The sequence below is a fragment of the Equus przewalskii genome, chromosome 19 (genome assembly GCF_037783145.1).
Source record: "Equus przewalskii isolate Varuska chromosome 19, EquPr2, whole genome shotgun sequence".
NCBI classification, from domain to species: domain Eukaryota; kingdom Metazoa; phylum Chordata; class Mammalia; order Perissodactyla; family Equidae; genus Equus; species Equus przewalskii.
In genome coordinates, this window is record NC_091849.1 from 30,781,216 (window position 1) to 30,806,533 (window position 25,318).

General features: G+C 44.0%; 1 long non-coding RNA gene across 1 annotated transcript in view; it reads right to left on the reverse strand.

Annotated features, from left to right (window-relative positions):
* Positions 1-25,318, reverse strand: part of LOC139077292 (uncharacterized) — a 97,689-nt gene that overhangs the window by 46,764 nt on the left and 25,607 nt on the right. Inside the window, exons 3-5 of the long non-coding RNA XR_011529677.1 lie at positions 9,767-9,930; positions 7,957-8,109; positions 5,934-6,040 (exon numbers count right to left, since the gene is read on the reverse strand). This is a non-coding gene — a long non-coding RNA (uncharacterized lncRNA). The remainder of the gene's footprint in view (positions 1-5,933; positions 6,041-7,956; positions 8,110-9,766; positions 9,931-25,318) is intronic.

The following is a 25,318-nucleotide window of genomic DNA, read 5'->3' on the forward strand; positions in this document are numbered from 1 at the left end:
ATGACATATATACCATAATGACTAGAATTTCAATGATTGAGAATACCAAGTATTGGTAAGGATGTTGAAGAACTGGAATTCTAGTACACTGTTAGTGAGAATATAAATTGATACAATTATTTTGGGAAAATGTTCAGCAACACTAAAACTATGACCCAGCAATTCCACTCCTGAGTATATTTATCCGAGAGAAATAAATGTCTATGTCCACCAAAAAACACCTATCATAGCAGCTTTATTCATAATAGTGCCAATCTGGAAATTATCCAAAAGTTCATTAACGTTAGAATGGGTAAATAAATTGTGGCATATTTATACAATAGAATGCTACCCAATAGTGAAAAAAGAATGAACTACTGACTCATGCAATAGCATTGATGAATCTCATAGATATAATGTGGAGTAAAAGAAGTAAAAAACCAAAAGAATACATACTGTATCATTCCATTCACAAGCAGTTCAAGAATATGTAACAATATGTCACCAGCCTGGTGACATAGTGGTTAAATCCATGTGCTCTGCTTGGGTGGCCCGGGGTTTGCGGGTTCGGATCATCAAGTCACACTGAGGTGGCATCCCACACAAAATAGAGGACGATTGGCACAGATGTTAGCTCAATGACAATCTTCCTCAAGCAAAAAGAGGAAGACTGGCAATAGATGTTAGCTCAGGGCCAATTGCTCTCACACAAAGAAAGAATATGTAAAATTAATCTGCTGTAATAAAGGTCAGAACTGTGGCTGCCTTTGAGGAAAACCCTGGGAGAAGGCATGAGGAAACTTTCTGGGAGGGGGAAATGATAATGTTCTATACTTTGTCTGAATGGTGATTACATGGGTACACACATATGTAAAACTTCACTGAAATGTGCACATAAGATTTGTGTACTTTATTGCATGTAACTTGCACTTCAATCAAAAAAATGAAAAAGGTATCCCCTGAGACCTTCTTTTTCTGACAGCATCATGGTTTCCTTGGTTGGAGGATATGGTTGGGGATACACGATGATAAATAAGGCATTCAGTAAGCCCAATGACAGTGGTGCTAATGGAAGCATTGTGTGCAAGGACAACAAATATCTCTTTCAATGAGGACAGATCACTACTTCCTCCAGGTTGGGAGAGGTCCGATGTAATCAACCAGACAGCAGCTCTCTGGAGAATGATGCCATATGGGGGGTCAACATTGATCTCTGCTGTTTGCAGCTTAGGCACTTAGCAATACAAGTATCAGTCTGGACCAGCTCTGAAGAGCAGAAGACACCTTAATGAGCCCATGTATAACCTCCATCCCTGCCACTAGGCTGCTTTATCCACGAGCCCTTTGAGCTAGCACTAAGGCAGCTGGAGAAAGTGTTTGACTGACATCCACAGAATGGGTCGTATTGTCCACCCAATAACTGAAAGCCTTCTTTGAAAGCAGCAAATGCCCGTTGGTGAATATTCACATGGGGCACAATGTTCTCACCATCTTTGCCCTTCGCAAAAGGCTCATCCACATTCCTCTTTCTCAGACTTCCTGGCAATCATCAATTCACCACTTACATTCTTTCCACAACCCAAGTTATCCAGCCAAACTTGTTGCCATTGCCTATTGATCAGGGCAGACTGTAATTTTGGTCATCTCTTTGCTTGGGCAAAGTAAACAAGCAGATGAATTGTTCCAGGTTCCACTCCCTGGGAGGATTTCCCTTCCTCACTGTCCTTCATGGGACCCTGAGTGGGGCTGAAATGTGCCAGCAGTCCTCTTTCTGGTGGTGCTCTTATATCATGCAGAGCCATCGGCAGGCCTGATGAAACCTAATCTCTCTCAGTCAATCAGACATAGGAAACTGCGTGTGACTGTGGGTATGGAGGGAGAGTTTAGAAATGTATCCGGAGTAGAGGCTGTTGGAGTTTGAGCTGCCTGCTCATGCATCTTACTTGTGTCTTGCGGACTTAATTGAGCCCAAATTCATATACACCACTCCTGCTCGATGAGGAGAGTGAGGTTAAGTGTGCCCAATCTTATAGTTTGGAGGTGCAGACAACACCTGGTTCATAAGGGCAGCTCACATTTCATGAACTGTTACATACTGAGAATCCAATGCCATGTCAGATGCTAGTTATTAAAAGGAGATAAGCTCATGTGATTGTGGCAGAATTCAGTTCCACGTGGTTGTAGAATTGGGGTCCTATTTCTTTGCTGGATGTCAGCAGGAGTTGCTCTCAGATGCTAGATCTGACTCTAATTGTGGAGCTGGAGGCCATGAGGGTGTTGATATAGGGCCTGTGGTAGCCAGAACAATGGCCCCCCAAAAATGTCTGCATCCTAATCTGAAGAAGCTGAAATCTGTCTTATATCGCAAAAAGGACTTTGCAGGGGTGATCACATTAGGGATCTTGAGATGGGAAGATTATTCTGGATAATCTAGGTGGGCCCAATATAATCAGAAAGGTCCTTACAAGAGGGAGACAGGAGAGTCAAAATCAGAGAGATTTGAAGATACTATCATGCTGGCTTTGAAGGAGGAGGAAGAGGTCACGAGCCAAGGAATATAGGAAGCCTCTAGAAGCTGGAAAAGGCAAAAAAACGAATTCTCCACCAGAGCCTCCAGCAGTAACACAGCCCTGCTGACACCTTCTCTTTAGCCCAGTGAGCCCACTTCAGACTTCTGACCTCCGGAACTGTAAGAGAATAAATCTATGTTGTTTTAAGCCACTAGGTTTGTGGTAATTCGTTACAGCAGCGGTAGGAAACTAACACAGGGTCTTAGGAAAATCTGCATCCGCTTGCCAAAAAAAGTGCTTCAGGAGGGGTCACTACAGGGTCTTCAGGCCGAAAGAAGTGAACTTCCCCAGATAGAGGAGGAGGGGCTTCTTCTGCCGGCAAGGAAGGCTCAGCGGGATTTCAAATTCAAGTTTCTCAGATTCCTCTCAATCTACCCAAGTGTCTCCACCTCAACCCTGGGCTTCTATTTAACAAATATCCTAGATGTCACATAAGATTCTGGCAAGGACATAAACGCAAGTTGAATATAATTCTTCAAACTGCAGAATCAAACTTTGAGTCTGGTTGTATCGTACATAGTCCTTGCAGCTTCCAGAGATAAGCATTTCTTTTAGAGTAGTCAGAGAAAGCTCTTTTGTTCTCAGTACTGCCTTGACTGAGGGTGTGACAGACAGGTGTGATGGCTGTGACCCCTCCAATGCAATCACCCACATCATCTTGATCTATCACAGGAACCACTCCACCCCCAAGACTCCCCAACCCTTCCCTCAACAATTACTTTATTCCAGACACAACCACAAGTGATAACTTAAGTAACTCTTATTACCTTTTGCTACAGAATACAAATACCCTACTTTATACCAGTGTGAGGTCAGCCCTGCCCTCAAGCCCTAGGTGGTCAGATAACCCATCCCAGATTCCCATTTTGGAAGGTCAACTTTCTAAAACCTCGTCTTATATCAAATACTGTAACAGTCAGGGTTCACTAATGAAAACAGAAACCACTCTGAATATTTCAAGCATAAAGGGATTTAGTAGAAAGAATGGTGCTCATAAAACTACTTGAAAAGCTGGAGGAGTAGAAGTCAGGATGACAGCGGATAGCTTTCAGGTTCACTGCTGCAGAGAGCAGAAAGCTGCTGTCACCCAGAGGCGGGGACATGCTGCCAGCTCCAGCGTTCCTTGACAGCCCTACAGCAACAGGGAAATGCAGAATCCTCAGAGCCACCGCAAAATCCTCACCTTGGAAGCCCATGGATCCAGCCATTGTCACTAACAAAGGAAATCTAAGTCTTGTGAGAATTCGTCTCATTGGACGAACATAAAAATGTGTCTAGATCCCGTTGTCAAGGAAGCCCAGAAAATGTAGTTCCCAGGTTCAAGGTTCCTGCTGAATGAGAGAGAGCATGGAAGGATATGAAAAGGTGTCAATGCCAATAATAGACGCTGGCACAGATCCACGCACGGAGAGAATGCAGTGGGGCTAAAGATGGTAGATTAAAACTAGATGGAGAAAGCAGACTTATTGGCTAACTGCCTGCAGGAGATCGGAATGTTAAGACTAAAAGACACAGTAGAGAGAATCTAGAATTCAGGCAATTCCTAAATAGGACTTTTTTTTTTTTTGCCTAAATTTTACCAAAAAAAACATAACCAAATTATGCCGTGTCTTCTGTAATTTTTCTATTTGTATTCAAGAGTTTGAATCCTAAAGTTTCTAATACTGAAGGAACTTAATCTCTCATTCTGTAAACAAGACAGAAGTTCAAAGGCAGTCCCTACGTCCCTGTTCCTTCATGGTCATTAGAACTAACTATCAAAACAGCCGTCCAAATACGGTCACTTGCCAGTCGATTGCGCTAGGACAACCTGCTTCTAGCTCGTTCATTCTAACGACGTGTGCCTTCTGATAAATACTGCATCTATTTTTGTTTCAAATTTAACCTTGCAGAACTTTCACAGCTTTTGTGGAAGCTCCAGAATTTCTGTAGGGGAGGGGTTAGGTACGTGTGATTTGGTTTGAAAGGGGCAGTTGGAACCATTCTGGAAGCAATGCTTGCAGTTGATGCCCTCTCTTTGTAGCGATTAACAATGTGGCCCAGGAGCCAGAGCACCTGGGTTCAAATCCTGACTCTGTCACCTGTTAGCTTTGTGAGCCTGGGCGGGGTAAACTGAGGCTTCTTTGTTTGTCATTTTCCACATTTATAAAATGCGGGATAATTGTGGCACCTAAAACGTAGAGTAGCTGTGAATACTAAGTGAGCTAATATCTGTAAAGCACTTTGAATAATATCTGGAATACTCAATAATGTGGAATACTCAATAAACACTATCGTTAGCTCTCATTTGATTGTTTATTTGTGGATAGCTGATGGAGGAGAAGAGAAAATACTTTTCAGTGTGCTTTTGAAGAAGCTGCCTTTGTGTAGCAACCACATTGTTTATAATTAGATCTTATATTTACTCAGGGTGACTTTGAAGGGGGCAGATGGAGATCGGGGGAGGAGGCGCAACTTCGACCTTAGCCCTCCCTCAGGGCTGCTGCTCCTTTCCAAAGATGTATCAGGGCCATTTGAAAGTCTTTCTAACAAAGCAATAGTAATCAAAACAGTATGGTGCCAGCATAAAAACAGACACATAGACCAATGGAACAGAACAGATAGCCCAGAAATAAATCCATCCACAAATAGTCAACTAATCTTTGACAAAGTCACCAAAAATATACAATGGGGAAATGTTAGTCTCTTCAATTAATGGTTGGGAAAACTGGACATCCATATGCAAAAGAATGAAAAGGACCGTTATCTTACACCACACACAAAAACCTACTCAAAATGGATTAAGATTTAAAACTGAAAACTCCCAGAAGAAAACATAGGCAATAAGCTAACCGGATATTGGTCTTGGTAATTATTTTTTGGATTTGACACCAAAAGCACAGCCAACAAAAGCAAAAATAAACAAGTGGGACTATATCAAGCCAAAAAGCTTCTGTACAGCAAAGGAAACAATTAACAAAATGAAAAGATAACCTACAGAATAGGAGAAAATCTTTGTAAACCATATACATGATAAGGGGTTAATACTCAAAATATATAAGGAACTTAATACAACTTAATAGCAAAAAACCAAATAAGTAGATTTAAAAAATGGAGAAAGCACCTGAATAGACATTTTTCCAAAGAAGGCATACAGATAGTCACCAGGTACATGAAAAGGTACTTAACATCACTAGTCATCAGGGAAACGCAAGTGACAACCACAATGAGATATCACCTCACACCTGTTAGGATGGCTATCATCCAAAAGGCAAGAAATAGCAAGTGTTAGTGAGTATGTGGAGAAAAGGGAACCCTTGTACACTGTTGATGGGAATGTAAATTGGCATGGCAATTATGGAAAACAGTATGGAGATTCCTCAAAAAGTTAAATATAGAACTTACCATATGATCCAGCAATCTCATTTCTGGTATATATCCAAAGGAAACAAAATCATTATTGTGAAGAGATATCTGTACTCCCATGTTCATTGCAGCATTTTTCACAATAGCTAAGATATAGAAACAACGTAAGTGTCTGTCAGTGGATGAATGGATAAAGAAAATGTTACACAAACACACACACACTGGAATATTATTCAGCCTTAAAAAAGAAGGAAATCCTGCCATTTACAACAACATGGATGAAATTATGCTAAGTGAAATAAGCAGACACAGAAAGACAAATACTGGATGATCTTAGTTATATGTGGAATCTAAAAAAGTCAACTCATAGAACCAGAGAGTAGAATGGTGATTGCTATGAGTTAGGGGGTCGGGGGAATGGGGACATGCTGGTCATAGGCTGCACACTTTCAGTTATAAGATGAATATGGTCTGAGGAGCTAGTGTATAGCATGGTGACTATAGTTAATCATACTGTATTGTATAATTTGCTAAAATGATAGAACATGACCATTCTCACGCGCACGCGCGCGCACACACACACACACACACACGAAAGGTAACTGAGCCAGAGGGAATAGTTGCTGGGAGTACTTGTGTACTCAAATAGAACCACCTGTTTGTTTTGTGTGATTCCCAGAGGACTTGTGAATGCCAAGCCCCAACAGCTCTCAGAGCTAGGTGATTCGGGATCCAGATCCTCAGGTGGCAGCTATAACAGTTGGGTGCTAGATGTGGGGACAAGCTCCGTCCAGGGAGAAGCTTGAGACTTGATTTTACTGTTGAAGTGAGCCCACCAGCTCTTTCAAGATCCCCAGAGGATACCAGTCAGCTCCCACATGCAGGCTAACTAGAAGCTGGAACCTCAGGCAGCGGTTGGGAAAGTATGCAGTCAAATCTTTTCCAGGGAGAAACTGGGAGATGGGCTTTCTTTTGCCTGCTACCTCTACGCTTAGCCCAGGACGGATAGCTGCAGGGAATGCTTGTGCATCCATTTGAAAACTGTTTTTTTTGGTTTAATATTGTCCTATGGGGCTCATGAATGCTGATCCCTGTTGGCTATCAGAGCTAAGTGATTTGATATCCCGTCCCTTGGGTGGCATCCACAAAAGTTGTGGCACTAGATGTACAAAAAGCTCCTGCAAAGGAGAAGCTGGTTACTTGGGTTTATTGTTGGAACGAGCTGGAGGGAGAAGGCAGGGGAAGTGCCCACCATCTCTTTCAGGCTCCTAGGAGGATCCCAGTCAACTGGACCCTCAGGCAGCAGCTGGGAGAGTATACAGTCAAACCTCTTCCAGGAAAAACTGGGAGATGGGTATTTTTGCCTCCTCCCCTGTGCTGAGCTCAGGGAGGGTAGCCACGGACAGTGCTCGTGTGCCTATTTAACAACTGCTTCTTTGTTTGCTATAGTCCTGTGGGCCTTGGGAATGTCAAGCCCTTTGGGCTATCAGAGCTAGGTGATTTGGGGGCCTGTCCCTTGGGTCGTGGCCATAAAAGTTGGGGTGCTAGATGTATAGACAAGCTCCTTCTATGGAGAAGCTGGTGACTTGTTTTTATTGTTAGAGCAAGCTAGAGGGAGAAGGCAGGGGAAGTGCCCACAAGGCTCTTTCGGGCTCTGGGAAGGATCCCAGTCAGCACCCACACGTGAGCTAATTGGAAGCCAGACTCTCAGGCAGCAGCTGGTAAAGCATGCAGTCAAACACCTTCCAGGGGAAAGCTGAGCGTTGGGCATTTTTGCTGCTCCCTCTCACTGAGCTTGGGGAGATAGCCTCAGGAAGTGCTTGCATGCCCTGTTAACAACTGCTTCTTTTCTATAGTCTTGTGAATGCTAGCCCCACTGGCTCTCAGAGTTAGATGATTTGGGCGTCCATCCCTTGGGTGGCAGGCTTAAAAGTTGGGGTGCTGGAGGTGTGGTCTGAACTACTCCTCAGGGAGAGACTGGGAGCTGGGGAGGTCCTCTCGATTGTAAGGTGCTGTGCTGGGGGTGGGGTTTATGACAAGAGTGTGTCTCAGCCTTTCCTACCCGTTTTGATGTGAGTGTTTTCTTGTCAGCCAATGTGTAGGAGTCACCCATCCAGTTTCTGGAAATCAGCCCATGCATAGTTGTACATTCAGTGAGTCTGTGGGAGGAGGGGAGCTCAGAAACCTTCTCTGTTGCCATCTTGGTGACATCACTCTGGAATGAAATAACTTTAATCATCAAGCTTAGTTCCTTCTCCCCACATCTCTCCTTCATTATCCCCTCTATCCCTGAGAATGGGGCTTCAAAGTCAGGTGATATCAATTACATCAAACAATGTTACATATTTTTCTTGTACATAGAGGTTTCACCTTGTACATTTTGAATACTCGAATGTATATATGGCTTGGACCTTGAGTTGGGACCTTTGCTTCTTGCTCAAAAAGTCTCCGCCAAGAGGATGACCAGGGAGACCACCCCCCCCCCCCACCCCCCCCCCCCCCCCCGGCTACACCGAGTGAGAAATTCACTCAGTGTCCTCCTACTAGTGGTGTGTTGGCAAATGTTTAACAACCAGCCCTCCCTGGGGAAAAGGCCCTGCTATGTAGCATTTTCTGATTTCTGTGATGTAAATATTCCCAGCACAGCCTACTTGAAGCTGCCAAAATAAGTGACTGAACAGGGATTTGGGAGGAGCTGCACAGCAGCGAATCAATATATAGTAACATAGTAACCAAATTAGGAAGTGATGACTTTTGATTACTCACTACTTTGTTTCTAAGATAATTTACTTCAGTTTCAAGTTTATATAGTTTAATTTTTAAGGGCAGTTTTTGGTTCACAGAAAAATTGAGGGGAAAGTACAGAGATTTCCCATATGCCCCCTGTCCCAACACATGCATAGCCCTCTGTATTGTCAACACCGCTCATCAGAGTGGAACATTTATTACAATTGATGACCTTACACTGACACACCATTATATAATTTAATTTTTAAAAATAGACTTTGTTTTTTAGAGCAGTTTGGTTCATAACAAAATTGAGCAGAAAATACAGAGTTCCCGTAAACCCCCCTGCCTTCCACACTTTCACAACCTCCTATAATTTAATTTTTAACAATGCTCATGTTTAACAAGCAGCTCATGAATTTTCAGAAAATTTAGCCATCAGCTCCTGCAAGCCAGTATGAGCCAGCTCCAGCACTCATTGCCACCTACCCCACACTTGGAGAGGCTGCAGAAAGGATTGCCCACAGAGCCACGTGCTGCCTGGACTTTAGAAACCAATATTCCAAGAAAATCTCATCTTTAGGGTAGTGATACTCATGCCTTCCAAATCCCCAGCTTTCATAGAACAGGGACCCACTGACTTTTAGACCAGTTAACTTCCCACCTTCCTCCTGCTCTAGAGATGATGCATACCGGGGAAAATAGGTTTCTGCTCATCTCTGGCTCGAATGATGGGTGTCCTCAAATCTGACAGTTTTGCTGTCCCTCTTCTGCTTTCCTTCCCGTTGCTTCTCTCCAGAGGGGAGAGGGCTGACTCTCTCCTTTCTCCCCTAACACCACCATAGACTCCTCTCTCCAAACAAAAAGGTACCCACCCACCTCTCTCAGTCCGAAACAACCACGTTGCCCATCCCAGAATTGCTCTTCCCAGGGGAGGGGACCCTAGAAATACTGGCTTCCTTTACCCAGTGGCAACTATAAATGTCTCTAATCAGGTGGATAAAACGAAGAAAAATAAGAAGACAGAGTGTAGTGTGCTTTATGGTTCCCAGGGGTCTGGCTCTCTCAGCCCCTGGCTCCCCACCACCCCCATGCTTACCCCACCTACTGCTCTCCTCCCAGGACTGGCTCTGGCTGGCCTTTACCTCTCTCATTCGGAGACCCTAGGCATCTGGTCCTGTCTCTCCTCTGCAGCCATCCTTCCTTCGGAACCCAGGCATTCTCCCAGGTAATTTTATCAAGATTAAGAGAAGAAAGTTCTCTTGTGCCTTCTGGTTCCTGTTGTTGCTTCTCTTTGGCCTCCTGGGACCTGGTAAATGAATTACTGGTTTATCAAAGAAAAGAACATGGAGACCACAGAAAGTCTAAAGGAGAAAGGGCCCCTTGTGTCAGGCCTCATGTCCCAAAATTCTCATTCCTTTTCCAGAAGCAATGATGATTACATTCTTTTGCCCATGTCTGCAAAATTGAGAACTGACCCCACTCAGACCACCATACTGATCTTACCTTTACCTTGAAGCAAATTCGTTTTCCTCATCCCCAGCCATGCACCTGACTGGGGCAGGGACTGGGTTTCACTTCTCCGGGTATCCTGGATTGCAGGAGCTGATGGATGCATGTTTTATACTGAACTGGAAAATCTCAGATTTAATGCATCCTCAATTCCAAATCAGTACCAGGCCCACATCAAAAGGCAATGCAAGTGATAATATTTCCTTTAAGTGCTGTCTAATTTCAGATCATTACTCCTAATAATCCCTGAGGGTTCCCACCAGGAGCCAGGGTGGTGTGAGTGCAATTAGCCTGAGGGAAAACCAAACTAGGCCTCCTTTGTGGGCCCAGCTGATGGGTGCACAGGTTTAGCTGACTCCCATCACTACTGGAATTCAACGACATTCAAGTCTTAGAAATTATAGACTACTTTAGCTCACATATAGCCTCTTTATCTCCATTGTCAAATGAAATTTTTAAAAAAAGATGAGGGAAAAGTTAAAGAAAAAGTTTAGGTTGAATGAAGAGGATTTTAGGAGCTTTTTTGCTTCCCACTATCTTGCACTGCTCCTGGTCTCCTTAACCAGAGCCTCTTCCTGCTTCTACACTGGAACTGAGACTGGCCCCAACACTGTCTGCCACCACAGCAGGCACTTCCTCCCCATCTCACATACCGTGGTTGGAGCAGGAGCTACCCCCAAGAGGGAAACAACCACTTCTGCCCAAGGCACAGTCTCCACTAGGACACACACAGATACTTCCATCTTGTTCACCACCAACCCCGGAACAAAACCCAGCAGTCCTGTTTCAGAGAAGAACAGCACCGGAATAGAAACAACCTCGATTGACCTAGACACCACCCCCACTGGTGGGCGCTAGCTCTTCTGCCCAGGGCACAAGTATTTCTGGAGCAGATACATCCACTCTGGTCTCAAGTGCTACTGTCCCTGGAATGGGCACCATCTGCCCCAACCAAGCATCATCCACCAAAGAAATAGGCACAACCACTACTGCTCAAATCCAAGCCCATCTCCGCTCATCTCCATCTCAGTCACCACCAGCCCTAGAACAGAATCAGCCACCCCTGACTCAGAGAAGGCCAGCACTAGAACAAAAGTGACCACCTTTCGCCAAGGTACAACCACCATCAGAACAGGCACAACTTTTGCCCAAGGCATAGGCAGGTACACACTCGTCCCAGGATGGGATAACCCCATCGTCACTGGAAGAGGAACAATCACTCTGCTCAAGGATCAGCAACCACTGAGACAGGCACAGAAACTTCTACTCAAGGCACAATCACCCCCGGAACAGGCACAACCATCTTAATACTTGGTCCTAAGCACAACCACTATGGGAACTTTGCAACAACGTTCACCCAAGGCACAACCACCCCTGGGTCAGGCATGTCTTCCTTTTCTCAGACACCACCATTTTCAAAACAGGTACCATCACCTCTTTCCAAGAATCAACCACTACTGAAGTAGGATCAGTCTCTTCCATCCAAAGTCTAACCATTACCAAGATAGGCACAACCACCCTAGTCCTAGACATAACCATTGAGAGAACAAGGACAACTGCTTTTGTCCACGACACAACCACCCTGGATTGGGCATATCTACCCTTAGACACCACTATCATCAGAACAGGAACCACAACCTCTGCCCAAGGACCATCCAGTACTGAAAAAGCAACACCAGCCTCTGAATGGGCACAACTGCCATTGGTGCAAGCACATCCCTAAGTCTATGTCTAGTCATCACGAGAAAGACACAGCTCCCTCCATCTCAACCCCTCCAGCCCAGGGACCACTCCTGTCTCAGGTGACAGCAGCCCTGGAAGATGAAGATCTCCTCTGGCCGAGGCACAGCCCCCATGGGAATATATGTAAGCACTACATCTTAAGGCACAACCTGCTCTCGAACAGAAACTGCCCCCCTGCCCTAGGCATCAATACTACTCCTGGGGCTGGAACATCACACTCTGCCCTGGGCACAGCCCCCACTGAGACAGGCACAACCATTCCTGCTTCAGGCACCACTAGCCCAGGGACACATACACCCTCTAGTCACCTCTAGTCATGGAACAGGATCTACCCTTGAAACAATCACCACCACTGGACTCAATGAAAGCACCCGTGAAGCAGACCTGGTCATTTCCGGGGCTCACATAGTGTGAGCCGCATTCCAGTGACAGTGGTAAGACCGAGATATTTATAGCCTGGGGCATCATCCTCTTTTCTCTGGCTTCACCTGCTATTGTTCTGTCAGTAGGACTTGGATTTTGCCTGGTGGGTATTTTGACTGGTTAATAAGGATGCTGTCGGTGACTATAGATCATGAGTTGCGGTGTGTGTGGGGAATGCATGGAAATAGTGTCACTTACAGATCTCATAATTACGATGAAAGGTAGAGATTGTCAGAATCAAAAAATAAGAAAAGACACTCAGAGACAGAAAGCATAGCATATTATAGAGACAAGCGGAGAAGAGTGAAGCAGAAAACAAGAGAGAGAGAGAAAGGAGATAAAAATACAGGAGGGAAGGTTGGGGAATGGGGAAATACAGAGATGAGTAAATAAAGAGACAAAGCTCAAAGACTCCCAAACTTTAGCACCAAAGAGGGCCTTTCTAGATGCAAAGGAGAGGGGGCCAAGTATGACACCCTGGCTTCCCTTTGGGTTCTACCCCTCACTCTAATTTTGGATTCCCAAGTTCACTCCAAGGAGGAACACAATCCCTTCCCTTTGATGTTTCTGTCCCACTGAGGGTGAAAACTGTGCTTGCATCTTCTTCGTGGGGCTGAACCAAGTAGGCCCACAGGAACTTGTGGCAATATCAAGGCAGAATAACAGGGGCTGAAACCAGAGACGATGGGAGACACAAGACCAGTAGCCAAATGAAATGCTGAGGTTTCCAGGTCTCAGCCAGGGCTTGCCAACTCTCCAACATTCCTCTGCAGGCTGAGAGCTGCCCCCAGTCCGGGCCTGGATCTGCGTTCAGAATTTCGGTTGGACTTCGTCTCCTATTCCAATGTATTTTCTTCTTGTTCTGAATTTTTAGTTTCATGTTTTTTTGTTGTTGGGAGATACTTTATAAATGATGAAGGCCACTCCAACTATAAAGGTAATAGCAATAATAATGGTAGTTAATATTTATTAAGCACTTACTTTGTGCCAGATACTGTGTATTTTACATTTGCTACTTCATTTTATCCCCCCAACAACCCTATGAGGAAGTGTTATTATTATTTCTGTTTCATATACAAGGACATCATTTATGTACAGGACACTATTCACATTTCATACACAAGAAGGCATAGAGAGGTTAAGTAACTTACTGAAGAGCACATAGCAGAGTTAGAACTCAACCCGGGGTCTTTTAAATTCAGGAATTCATGCTTTTAACTGCAAAGTTGTATGATGATTTCAAAACCATGGCTCATCCAGAACTGTTTATTCCTGGTCTCACAAACACACGTTTGCTTAATTAATACAATGGCCATTTCCTGTCCTTTGATGGGAGTCTATCCCCCTGAACACTGGGATGTTGATTTATTTTTGCTTTGTAAATTCCACCATATTTTATTGGTACAGCACAGTAAATGGGAATACATAGGAACAGTAAGATCATTATTTTATTTAATTTTTTCTTGTTTTACTGTTTTCTTAAAGAGAGAAATAAAGAATAACACAACAGGATATGAAGAGAGATACGAAAAAAGTAAAGAGGTTAGGAAACATTTTTTAAAATGGATCATCCAAAAAAAGTGAAAGTCTGTGATTTTAGTCAATGAGGTAGGTTGTGAAATGGGAGAGAAGGATTAATCTTTGAAAATAGTTGCATTTTTCTCTTTTAGAGGGATACTCATTTGCCCCTGAGAAACATTGGCACTTGTTAAGCCTGTGACCTAGGCCTGGGTCCATTATCCTGTAGCCTCAACAATAAACTGAGTTGCAGAGGGGCCCTTGGCCTTGACCATGAATCAGGCCACGGCCATGAAGATGATCATGGGACGAGTCATCAAGGCGTCCACTCGGGAGGCCATGGAAAGACTTTCGATGTCTGATCAGCAAGGCTACAGTTCAAGCAAAGTGTGGTTTTGGAAGGGACCCACAGCTTCATGAGGCTTAGAAATGATCTCAGGTAAGTGTATTCCTTGGGCTGTCCCCACCACTCAGAATTTCAGGAGCAAGGAGGCTGCTGGCCCTTGATGAGGGTGGGGATGGCCACAGTGACTATACTCGAGCCAGCTGCTTTCCCATCCTCCCTCCATCCGGGTCATTCCATTGCCCTTCAGAGCTTGAGTTTGTCTTTGAGAAGAGTCTTCCTCCCTTTTTTGGTGTCTCCTCCAGATGTTGTGTGACTAAAAAGAAAATTACCGGATACTCTAAGAAATAAAAATTCATTAATGTATGTGGCATCCACGTGAAATGATTGTCTTTTTAACTTTGCATCTGTTTTGCTATTGTCCTTTGTTCCTAAGTGACTTCCATGTGCCGAGCACTATGCTAAGAGCTTTTATAGAAGCCATCACCGAGTCCTCACAATAGCCGTTTGAAGTTCAGATTATAATTCCCGCTAAGTAGATGAGAAACCTGTAACTCAGAAAAATAGCTTATAAGTGAGCAAACCGGCACTGTAAAACCAGTTCTCTAACTCCAGGTCATTCTAGAAAGAAAAATGTCTTTCTACTTAGAAATGTTATTGGGATTTTTACCCTTAGAGCAGGGTACTGAGATCTCAGTACTTACTTGTTACTGACCACAAGGCTCATCCATCCCTGACATGGCTCTTCCCATCACGGACAGTGGGCAGATAACTTCCCAGTCCTTTCTCAGGGCATCCTAGAATCTAGGTTCCTTCCCTCTTTCTCTTACCACAGCCCATTCTCTTCCCACTTCTAGAACCCAGTCATTCACAGTTCTTCCCTATCTTAGGATATAAACTCCAAAGGAATACAGTTTTGTTCATTGAAGTACAACGTCCAGCACACAGTGAGCAATCGCTAAATATTTGTGGGGTAATTCCCCCACCATCTCCTGCTTGTCGGCTCACTTTCATCAGGCCTCACATGCCATCAATATTCTTTCATCCCAACATCTAAACAATCTGAAATGGTTCCTCTGCCAGGAATCCTTGCCAGGTTTCTAGAGGGGGTGGATACAGCTTGTTTTGATTATACATAATATAAAATTAAAGCTCCCATAGAGCCCATCCCTAATTTTTTGCCATGAACTGTGGATGAAGGAGCTGCCAACCCTTTAGCCCATTACCGTCTTTGTTCTATCCTCCTTGGTCAGCTGCCTTTGTATGATTTCCGCTGGCCTCATCCAGTGTCTAAACAAGATTGTTCTGAAAGCCCTCAGTTCCCCGGCAGATGGGCAGTGTCCCAAGGGTAGGTACTTCCTTGATCACTCAGCTTGTCCGGCACACGGCACTGATGAGAAGAACCAGCTGAAGTTCCCCTGGGTGGAAAAGTTCCTATGAATCCTTCAAAAACAAAAGAGGAGTACCCTCTCAAGGAGAGTCGGAAGCAGAAACATCTTTCTCCAGTTGCCATTACTCTCCAAAAGTCCCATCCTGTGTGTGTGCTGGTGAATGTTTAACAACTGATTTTCTGTGGTGCAAATGCACCTACCATAGCTGATTTCAAGTTACCAATATGACATCACTGAACGTGGCGTTGGGAAGAGATGGGCAACACACCAATATATAGTATTTCCACAAGACAGATACAATAGATGTACATAACATCATGAGCATAGATAATAGTAAAGTGTGCTGAAATAATTAGAAAAAGGTGAGTTTTGAATACTTCTACCTTTGTTTTTAATGTAATTTAGTTCATTGTAAGCTAATATAATTTTTTTTTAAGATTTTATTTTTTTCCTTTTTCTCCCCAAAGCCCCCCGGTACATAGTTGCATATTTTTCGTTGTGGGTCCTTCTAGTTGTGGCATGTGGGACGCTGCCTCAGCGTGGTCTGATGAGCAGTGCCATGTCCACGCCCAGGATTCGAACCAACGAAACACTGGGCCGCCTGCAGAGGAGCGCGCGAACTTAACCACTCGGCCACGGGGCCAGCCCCTAAGCTAATATAATTTTTAATGGCCGCTATGTTGCAAAAAATCCTGAAAATTTAATAATTTTGGGCCCTCGTAGACAGACATGCACTCACACCAGCACACCACTGGTCTCATCTCCCCAACAACCCCACTCTCCCCACTCCCACCTCCCATGCCCCAGAGACCCCCGAGTCTAGCCTTGAGTCTCTCTTCCCTCCCCATTTTAGATGTATTTTGCATGCCCGCTCCATGCTCAGCAGCGCCCAGAGGTCCAGTCCCCAGTTCCCATTCACACTGAATCTCACTTTATGTGTCCTTCCCGCCAAGTTCTGTTCATTGGAGTTTCCTTCTCACACCCCTGCTCCCGTCCAGCTATCGCATGCATTCAGGATTTCTAATCCAGGAAATGAGCTCTTGAGCTAGAACAGATTTTCAGCCTGATCCCTGCCTCAGAGGGTGGGTCCCCTCCACTTTGACAACTTGATCCCCTTGAACTGTCCTACTTCATGTCCCTTCCAAGGTTCTGCCTACTGGAATCATGTCATCCTCCTCTCTCAAGTACTTCCCGGCCTCTGTGCCCCTCCTCTCTGAGTCCAGGTATTCTGTCATCTTCTCACAGCTGGAAGAACAACAGGCCACATGTCCAGCCCCTGCCCAACCCAGATGATGCTATAAAGGCCTTCTTTGAAAGAGAAAGAAAGAGGTGACATTCTGTGGAAGAGAGCCTAAAGGACCAGGCATCCAACCTGCCAACTCTGCAGCCCGAGGTCCCCTCTACTGGTGTTTTCTTCTGGTTGAAGACCCATTCTTTGGAGATCTAAACCCTCAGCATTCTGGGCCTCAGATCTCCACCTTGAGACTCTTCTTTCTTAAGACCCTTGTTTTTTTTTTTTTTTTTCTTTCCCTTCTAGGCCTTAATCATATCTGGGACTCAGGAGCCCTCTCTTCCAGGCTTTGCAGGCAGATTATTTCAAGATGAAGACATTTTCCCCTTCACGCTGGCTATTGTTTCACCTTCTTCTACTTTTAGGAAATGGTGAGTGATTTTGTTCAAAAGAGGATAATCTTGGAGTTTGAGTTGGGTTTGGGGAGAATGTTGACAACTCCTGGGATGCACACGCTGTACTGTTAGCTCTCACTCTCATCAAAGGGGTAGGGATCATTATTTTGTGCTGTTTTCTCCAGTCCAACCCAGGATTTGTTCTCCATTCTTTTCCTAGTAGCAACTTTTCTGTCCAGAAGTCTGCCTATTTCCTCTGTAATAAATCAGTCCTAAATAGAGATGCATTAGAGTTAGAAGGGATCTTAAAGTGAATGTCTGACCCCACAGTAAGTAGGGATCCCCTTCCAACATCTCTGACAGCGGTCAGCTAGCCTCTAATTAAACATGTGGAGGTGTGCTGTTTCACATTCTCACAGCTTTAATTTTCTCTAGAATCAGCTCCACCATGGCTTTGACTCATTTGTTTTATGCCCCTGAACAACACAAAATAAATCTATTCCCTCTCCACAGGCCAGATTTTCATCTCAACTTCTCACTTAGTTTATCTTAGGATTAGTTAACCCTAATCAGAGGCATTAACAAGAGGTTTTAAAATTCTTCCCCCAAATCTAAGTTTGCAATTTTTATCTTGGTCCAGACAACACTAAGAAAAGAACACAGGCAGAGGGTGTGGGGAAGAACACTCACGTCCCAGTAGAAAAACAAGCCATATATCAGGTGAGGGTAATTAGGCATCTGGGGGGCCAAGTGCTTGGTTATTATTGCAATGGAAAATCAGAACAGGGTAGAAAATAGGCCTGAAATAGAAGGAAAGAGCACCAGTCTCACCTTGACTCTAACTCACTAACCAAGGAGGTTGAGCCCCTTCCTTGAGTCCTGGGAGATCTTATTTCTTCGAGGTACGTGTGGCTAGTTCTTTGCTAAACAATGTGCCAAGGCCATGTGGGGTCCCATAATTGGTGTCTCTGAAACTTTTGTGTACATAAGAATTACCTGATAGTAGTAAAAATGCACATTACTGTCCCCTCTGAAACTGATTCGCCTTGATTATCTCTCCCCTACAAGAAGGATACAATTTTGTTTGGAGAGCTGCTCAATGTGTGCACATGAGCCCTTCAACTTCCTCTTTTCCATTCTTTCTCTGGAGAGTATCATGAATAGTGAGAGAAGGAATAACAACACCATCCTCTTGGGACCCCAGGTCATACGACTTCCCCATACCTCGGATGTGGAATAGCATATGAGTTAAGGGCTGGCTCTAGTGTCAGATTGCCTTGATTTAAATCCCTCTTCCATACCTGCTAGTTCTCTAACCTGGGACCAGTTGCTTAACTTCTTGAAACCTCGATTTCCCCATCTATAAAATGGGAGTAATAACAATTCCTATCTCATGGACCTATTGTGAGGATTTGAAGTACTAATTCATACATGGCACTTATCACAATGCCTGGAACATAGCGAACACTCAGTAAATGATAGTTGTTATTATTGTTGTTAGTAGTGGTAATTGCAGAACCAAACAAAATTTCCTATGGAACTAACCAGCCATCCTTTCTTAATAAGCTGTAACTTCCAATGCTAACACTATAATCATCTCCCTTGGACCAACCACAGCATCCAGTGGGACCACCTCTACCACACCCCCTGGATCAACCACACCGTCCAGTGCGACCACTGCCACCACCCCTGCTGGATCGACCACCCCGTCCAGTGGGACCACCGCCACCACCCCTGCTGGATCGACCACACCGTCCAGTGGGACCACCGCCACCACCCCTGCTGGATCGACCACCCCGTCCAGTGGGACCACCGCCACCACCCCTCCTGGATCGACCACCCCGTCCAGTGGGACCACCGCCACCACCCCTGCTGGATCGACCACCCCGTCCAGTGGGACCACCGCCACCACCCCTGCTGGATCGACCACCCCGTCCAGTGGGACCACCGCCACCACCCCTGCTGGATCGACCACCCCGTCCAGTGGGACCACCGCCACCACCCCTGCTGGATTGACCACCCCGTCCAGTGGGACCACCGCCACCACCCCTGCTGGATCGACCACCCTGTCCAGTGGGACAACCGCCACCACCCCTCCTGGATCAACCACCCCGTCCAGTGGGACCACCGCCACCACCCCTGCTGGATCGACCACCCCGTCCAGTGGGACCACCGCCACCACCCCTCCTGGATCGACCACACCGCCCAGCGAGACCACCGTTACCACACCTCCTGGATCAACCACACCGTCCAGTGGAACTAACAAAACAGCTACAACCTCCAATGTCACCAGCACAAGTAGTGCTCCTCCAGGGAATGAGAAAAAACCTAACGGATGCCTGAGGCCGTGGGAAGTCGCCCTAATCACTCTGGCCTCGGTTGCAATGGCTGTGATTCTCTTCACTGGGCTCCTCTTCCATTTCGTGAGTGCCAGATGTGGAAGAAATCCTTTTCCTGAGGGAAAGAGTGCAGGAAAGTTGAGGAAGGAGCTAGGGTAGAGAGAGCAGTGTCACTGTGGAAATCAAAGGGAATGAGAAATCAGGAAAGAGTTACATGACAAGACAGAGAAACAACGGGTTAGAGCCAGCAAGCTGAGGCTCAGAAAAGCCAAGATACAGTCAGAGGAAAGCAATGAGGGAAGAAGGGGACCAAAAGAAGCAATGCGGAGGGAGAGTGCCGGCAGGAAAGTGGGGTGCTTGGGATTGGAGAGCACTGGAAGAAGGGAGCATAACTCAGAAACTATTCATCCTTTTGTTTTCTAGAGAAACTCTCTGTGCCTAAGAAACCTCTTCAATGTGGGTCTCTACCACCCTCACGGCCCGAACCCTCGTCCGTGCCCTCCCGGCTATTATGGAGCCCAAGATGGGTCAAGGGCGAAAGTAACTGACTCCAGAGAAGGCCAGTCTCCTCCTGCAGGCATGGAGCTGCCTGGGAGACACAGTGGCCCTGCGTGTCCTTGAAGGCAGAGGCATCTCGGTCCTCAGAGGGGTGGAGCTGACCTGGAGGCCACAGGGCCTGAGTTTCCCTCCACTGACCCCCAGGGCTGCTCCTCCCAGCTCTGCTTCAGCCTCTTACACTCCTCCCTCCCGCCTGGTTTTTCCAGCCCAGAAAAGGAAGGCTGTAGCAGCGACTAAATTATTAAATAAATGCATTTAATATATGTGGGAGCCAGACTCTGTGGGTGTGTGTTTACCTATTGCTGTGAATAGAGGTTCCCTATGTCCTAACGATCCCTTTTCCCTGTGTTCTCCCAGCTCTCAAATCCTTAGAGGAAAATGCAGAGACTTTATATCGGCCCCATTTTCTTCCCCCTTCTGTCAGCATTCCCTTGAGACCTCTGGGCTGATGGAAGGATGGAATCAGGAAAGGTGGGGGTAGGCAGGTGCTGGGCTTCACAGATTTGTGTTGCACGACGAGAAAACAATCTCTGTGTGAGCTTAGAGCATGAAGAGGGGGTGGTGATCACGTATGTTGTGAGGCAGAGGAGGAATTCCTAATGGGGCTACCCCCAGGTGTGGCCACATTCCCTGGCCACTCATGACTGCTCTGGGTTTGGATTCTTCACTGGAAGGACAGGGGTGAGTTGCCACTTTTCTCTCCTGTGGGCTCCCAGCCCCAACAGCTGTCCTGGAAGAATGTGCCCCCTATTTCTGCAACGGCAGGCCCAGCTCCCAGTAGGCTCTCAGTAGCCCCTGCAAAACCAGGTCTCAGAACAAGGACACAAAACTGGGGTGTCAGTGCAGCGCTCTTACCGAAGCCCCAGCCTGGTCAAGATTTCTGGTGCAACTTGCTCCACTGACACCACGCGCTCCCCTGACTCCTGCTTGCCGAGAATGAATCACTTGCCTTAACCCTGCTGAGTCCCTTCAGCTTCTGTGGTTCTCATAGTCTGATCTTTGCCAGAACTTTCCTAACAGGGTCAAAGCTGTTTCTCCATGTACATTTTACAACACTGTTAACAAAACAGTTTTAGAAGTTGTGTGTATGGAAGCCAAACGCAAAAGAGTAGGTTCCATTTGTGATTCCATTTGTATGAAATTCAAGAATAGGCAAACTAATCTACAGTGATGGAGATCAGATCACTGATTTCCCAGGAAGGTAAGAATTCTTAGGAAGGGAGAACTTTCTGCGTGATAGAAATGTTTTATGTCTTGGCTGGGCTGCTGTTTACACAGGTAAATACATCAGTCAAAACTCATCTAACTGAGTACTTAAGATATGTGCATTTCACTGTGTGTAAATTTTACCTCAAAAAATAAAAGCTGTGTAACAGTTTGGTGGTTTTTTTACTATATAGTAATCTCCATCCTTGAAGGCAGTAACTAGTCTATCAGTTATCTCCTCTTCAGCTTTAATAGTTTACACCCTTTTATCTTAAAATTTCTCTCGTTTCTTTGTTCATCCATTCACTGTATTTACTGAGCGCCTGCTTGGCACTAGGTCCCGAGAAGTTGGAGAAACAAGGATGAAAGTGTAGGTCACAGGTTGGTAAAGGAAATAGACTTGTAGATTGGTTTAGATCAATGCATCAAATCCTTTAAATGAAAGTAGTCCAGGAGGAAACATAACTTGGCCAAGGAGAGCAGGAGCTGACACATAGAAGAAGACTTTGACTTGGATTACAAAGAGTGAGCAGGCATTTACGAGGAGGAGAAGGTAACATGCCAGGCAAGCGAGCACCTTGTGCAAGACGAGGCGCGGTGTGGCCAGTGAATGATCCAAAGAGCTGTGGGACTGGATAGGACGGCACAGGGAGATGAGGCCAGAGGGTTAACTGTATGGCTTTGAATGCCACACCAGGGAGGAGAGATTTCACCCTGTACAACAGGAAGCCAACAAATCATTTTAAGGTGTTTCGGGGAAAAAAAGTTTTTTTCCCAAGCAACAACATTCTGGTCACCTGAGCGAGTAGAAAATAGTGGCTGGGATCCAGTAAGGATTGGAGTCCAGAGGCTGTTATAATGTCCCAGCAAATAAACAAACAGACAGACAGACAGACACATCCAAGACCACAAAAATGTGGAAATGAGAATCAAGAAGAAAAGTGAATTTCAAGAGATTTCCGCCTAGCACTTAAAAAAAAATTCTCTATCTCCAGACTCCACAGTGACTTTTACTAAAAGTCTTTTTTTTAGGGAGGTCCTCATCTAACAGCTTTAGGTAATTTTTTTCTCTTTCTTTTTTTTATTTATTCTTTTCTTTCCAGAATTTTTATTCACAATTTAATGTAAATTTTGCATTCATTTAGTATTTTATGTTTTTGTTGTTGGTATGAATAAATTGTTTTTATTTTAATTTCTGACTACTTTTAAGGAGGGATACAATAGATTTATATATTTAGCTTATCACTGACTACTTTGCTGAACTCTTAATAACTTCAATAATTTTATAGATGGTTTAAAAATTATTTTGTGTACAATGTTATTGTTGAAATTAACACTTTCTTTTTCCTCTCTAATATTATTTAAGTGTCTAAATTATTTAAGTGTCTAAATTGAAAATTATTTGTGTCATTGCATTTGCAAGAATCTGAAATGTGGTATTAATTAGTAAACAGTGATAATGGGCATTTAAATTTTGTTTCTGTTTTTAAAGACAACATCTCTAATGTTTTCCTCAATTACGGAGAATGCTAGTTCTTGGTTTTAAGTAGATACTCCTTTGTACTGAATATCTTTCCACATAGTAAGGATTTTTCTTTTAATGGAGGTATAATTGACGTATAACACTGTCTTAGTTTCAGGTGAACGATGTAATTATTCTATATTTGTATATATGGCAAGAGCTCTAGACAATTTTCTTAAAGCTAATTCATCAAATGACTAATTGTTTGAATTTTCTTATTTCCTTTAAATAATAATCTCCTGCTGCATCTAGAGACTGGAGGACAGGAAGGAGGGAGACTGGAGAATATCTTCTTGATTATGAAAGGTTTTATCGTAAGAATATACTCAAGAAAAATATATTTATTTATAAAAATGTTCATATGAAAGACTCTATCCAAGAATATATACAAGAAAAATAGTTTATTCTTGAATGATGAATAATTACAAATATTACTTCTGTGAATAATATATAGATTATAGTGAAACCAATAAGGCTATAGACTATGTAATTCCATTCATATGATGTTCTGGAAATGGTAAAACTATAAGGACAGAAACCAGATCTGTTTTGCTGGGATCTGGGAGTTGGTGGAAGGGTTGACTTTAGACGGACAGCATGGTGGGTTTTGGGTGCAATGAAATATTTCAGCATGATGAATACACGATTCATCAAAATCCGTAGACTGTACACTGCCGAGAGTGAATTTTACTGTATGGAAATTAGCAAATCAACCAGGAAGTGGGGGGAGAAGTGGAATGCAGACTCTGACAAATGAATCACATAACCACCCTGAAGGGGTTGGGGAAGAAGATGCTGACCTAAGTAACTTTGAAAAAGAGTGGTTTTTTTTTTTTTTTTTGAGGAAGATTAGCCCTGAGCTAACGTCTACTGCCAATCCTCCTCTTTTTGCTGAGGAAGACTGGCCCTGAGCTAACATCTGTGCCCATCTTCCTCTACTTTATATATGGGATGCCTACACAGCATGGCTTGATAAGCAGTGTGTAGGTCCACACCTGGAATCTCAACTGGCAAACCCCAGGCCGCCGAAAGGGAACGTTCGAACTTAACTGCTGTGCCTCCAGGCCAGCCCCTGAAAATCAGTGTTTTGACTATAAGGCCAAAGACAAAAAGAACTGTGCACAAACACTGTACTCTACTTGGTAAATTTGTTTCTCACATGGGTATGGATTAGCAATTCTGAAACCACTATGTCTTTACTAAGGTTGAACAAATAAATAGAAATATTGTAGATATTGAGAGCCAGGCAGAGAAAGAAGTAACAAATAAGGAAAGGGGAGAGTCTAGAATGAACTCTTTGTTGCTGGATTGGAGCTGGAGGTTATCAAAATTGACTCATGCTTGTGTTTTATATATATACAGACAGATAATTACAAAGTAAATACAGATATGTGTTTATCTGTGAGTTAGTATACATATATATATATATATATATATATATTTTTTTTTTCCTATCTCTAACTTCTGCAAGGGACAAGAAGCAGTGACACCCCATTAGCAATGAGCACACCTAGTGCCCAGATCTTGGTTTCCAAATACTATTCTCTAAGAAAAAGAACGAGAGCTGCATGGAGAAATGATTGATTCCAGTGCCTTGGCAGAGAAAATACAAAATGAGCATGGAGCATCTTGTGATGCTAGAATGTAGGAAAATACCATAAAAAGCGAATGGAGGAAATTAAAAAGGTACTGGAGCCAATCTGAAAAGTGCCCAATGGACAAAGTTGGAGCAACAAAATAAATAGTGATAGTGCTGGATCATACTCACAGAACACAATAAATATCTATGAGTCCATACTGATATAAACAACTGAACAAACAGACTGGGGAGAAGGTACAAATTTTTCTTACAGAAGAATTCCAGTTAATAAAAAGGGAAGGAATGTGGGACACCATTACAACCACACAGTAATAATTGCTGCAGGCAAGATATACCAATGAATGCCAAAATTAGTGAGTGAAAGTTTAAGCAAAAATAGGATATTTGCATAGTCTCAAAATATCTCTGCACAAATATTTAGTATTTGCAAAGGGAAAAGCAGAAACTTTACCATGGAGAATCCTGTCAGACACCACCTCAACTGAGTGATCAAGGTTGACATTACCCATAATGGCCTCTCTGATACGACACACTGTGAAGGGCACATCCTCTCTGTGGTAGCCTACTCAATAATTTATAACCCCAATTTAATCATAAGAAATCAAATTAATGATAAGAAGTCAAACAAACCAAAGTTGCAGGACATTCTATAAAATGTCTGACCAGTACTCTTCAAAAGAATCAACATCATGAAAGACAAAAACAGAGGAACTGTCACAGGTTGGAGACTAACGAGACCTGATGAGTAAGCGCCATGTGGAATCCTGGATTGGATCTGGAACACAAAAAGGACGTTAACGGGAAAGCACAAAATCTGAATGAATTCTGTAGTTTAGTTAAGAGTATTATACCAATGTTAATTTCTTAGTTTCTATAAACATAATTATACTATGTAAGATGTTGACATAGGGAATAT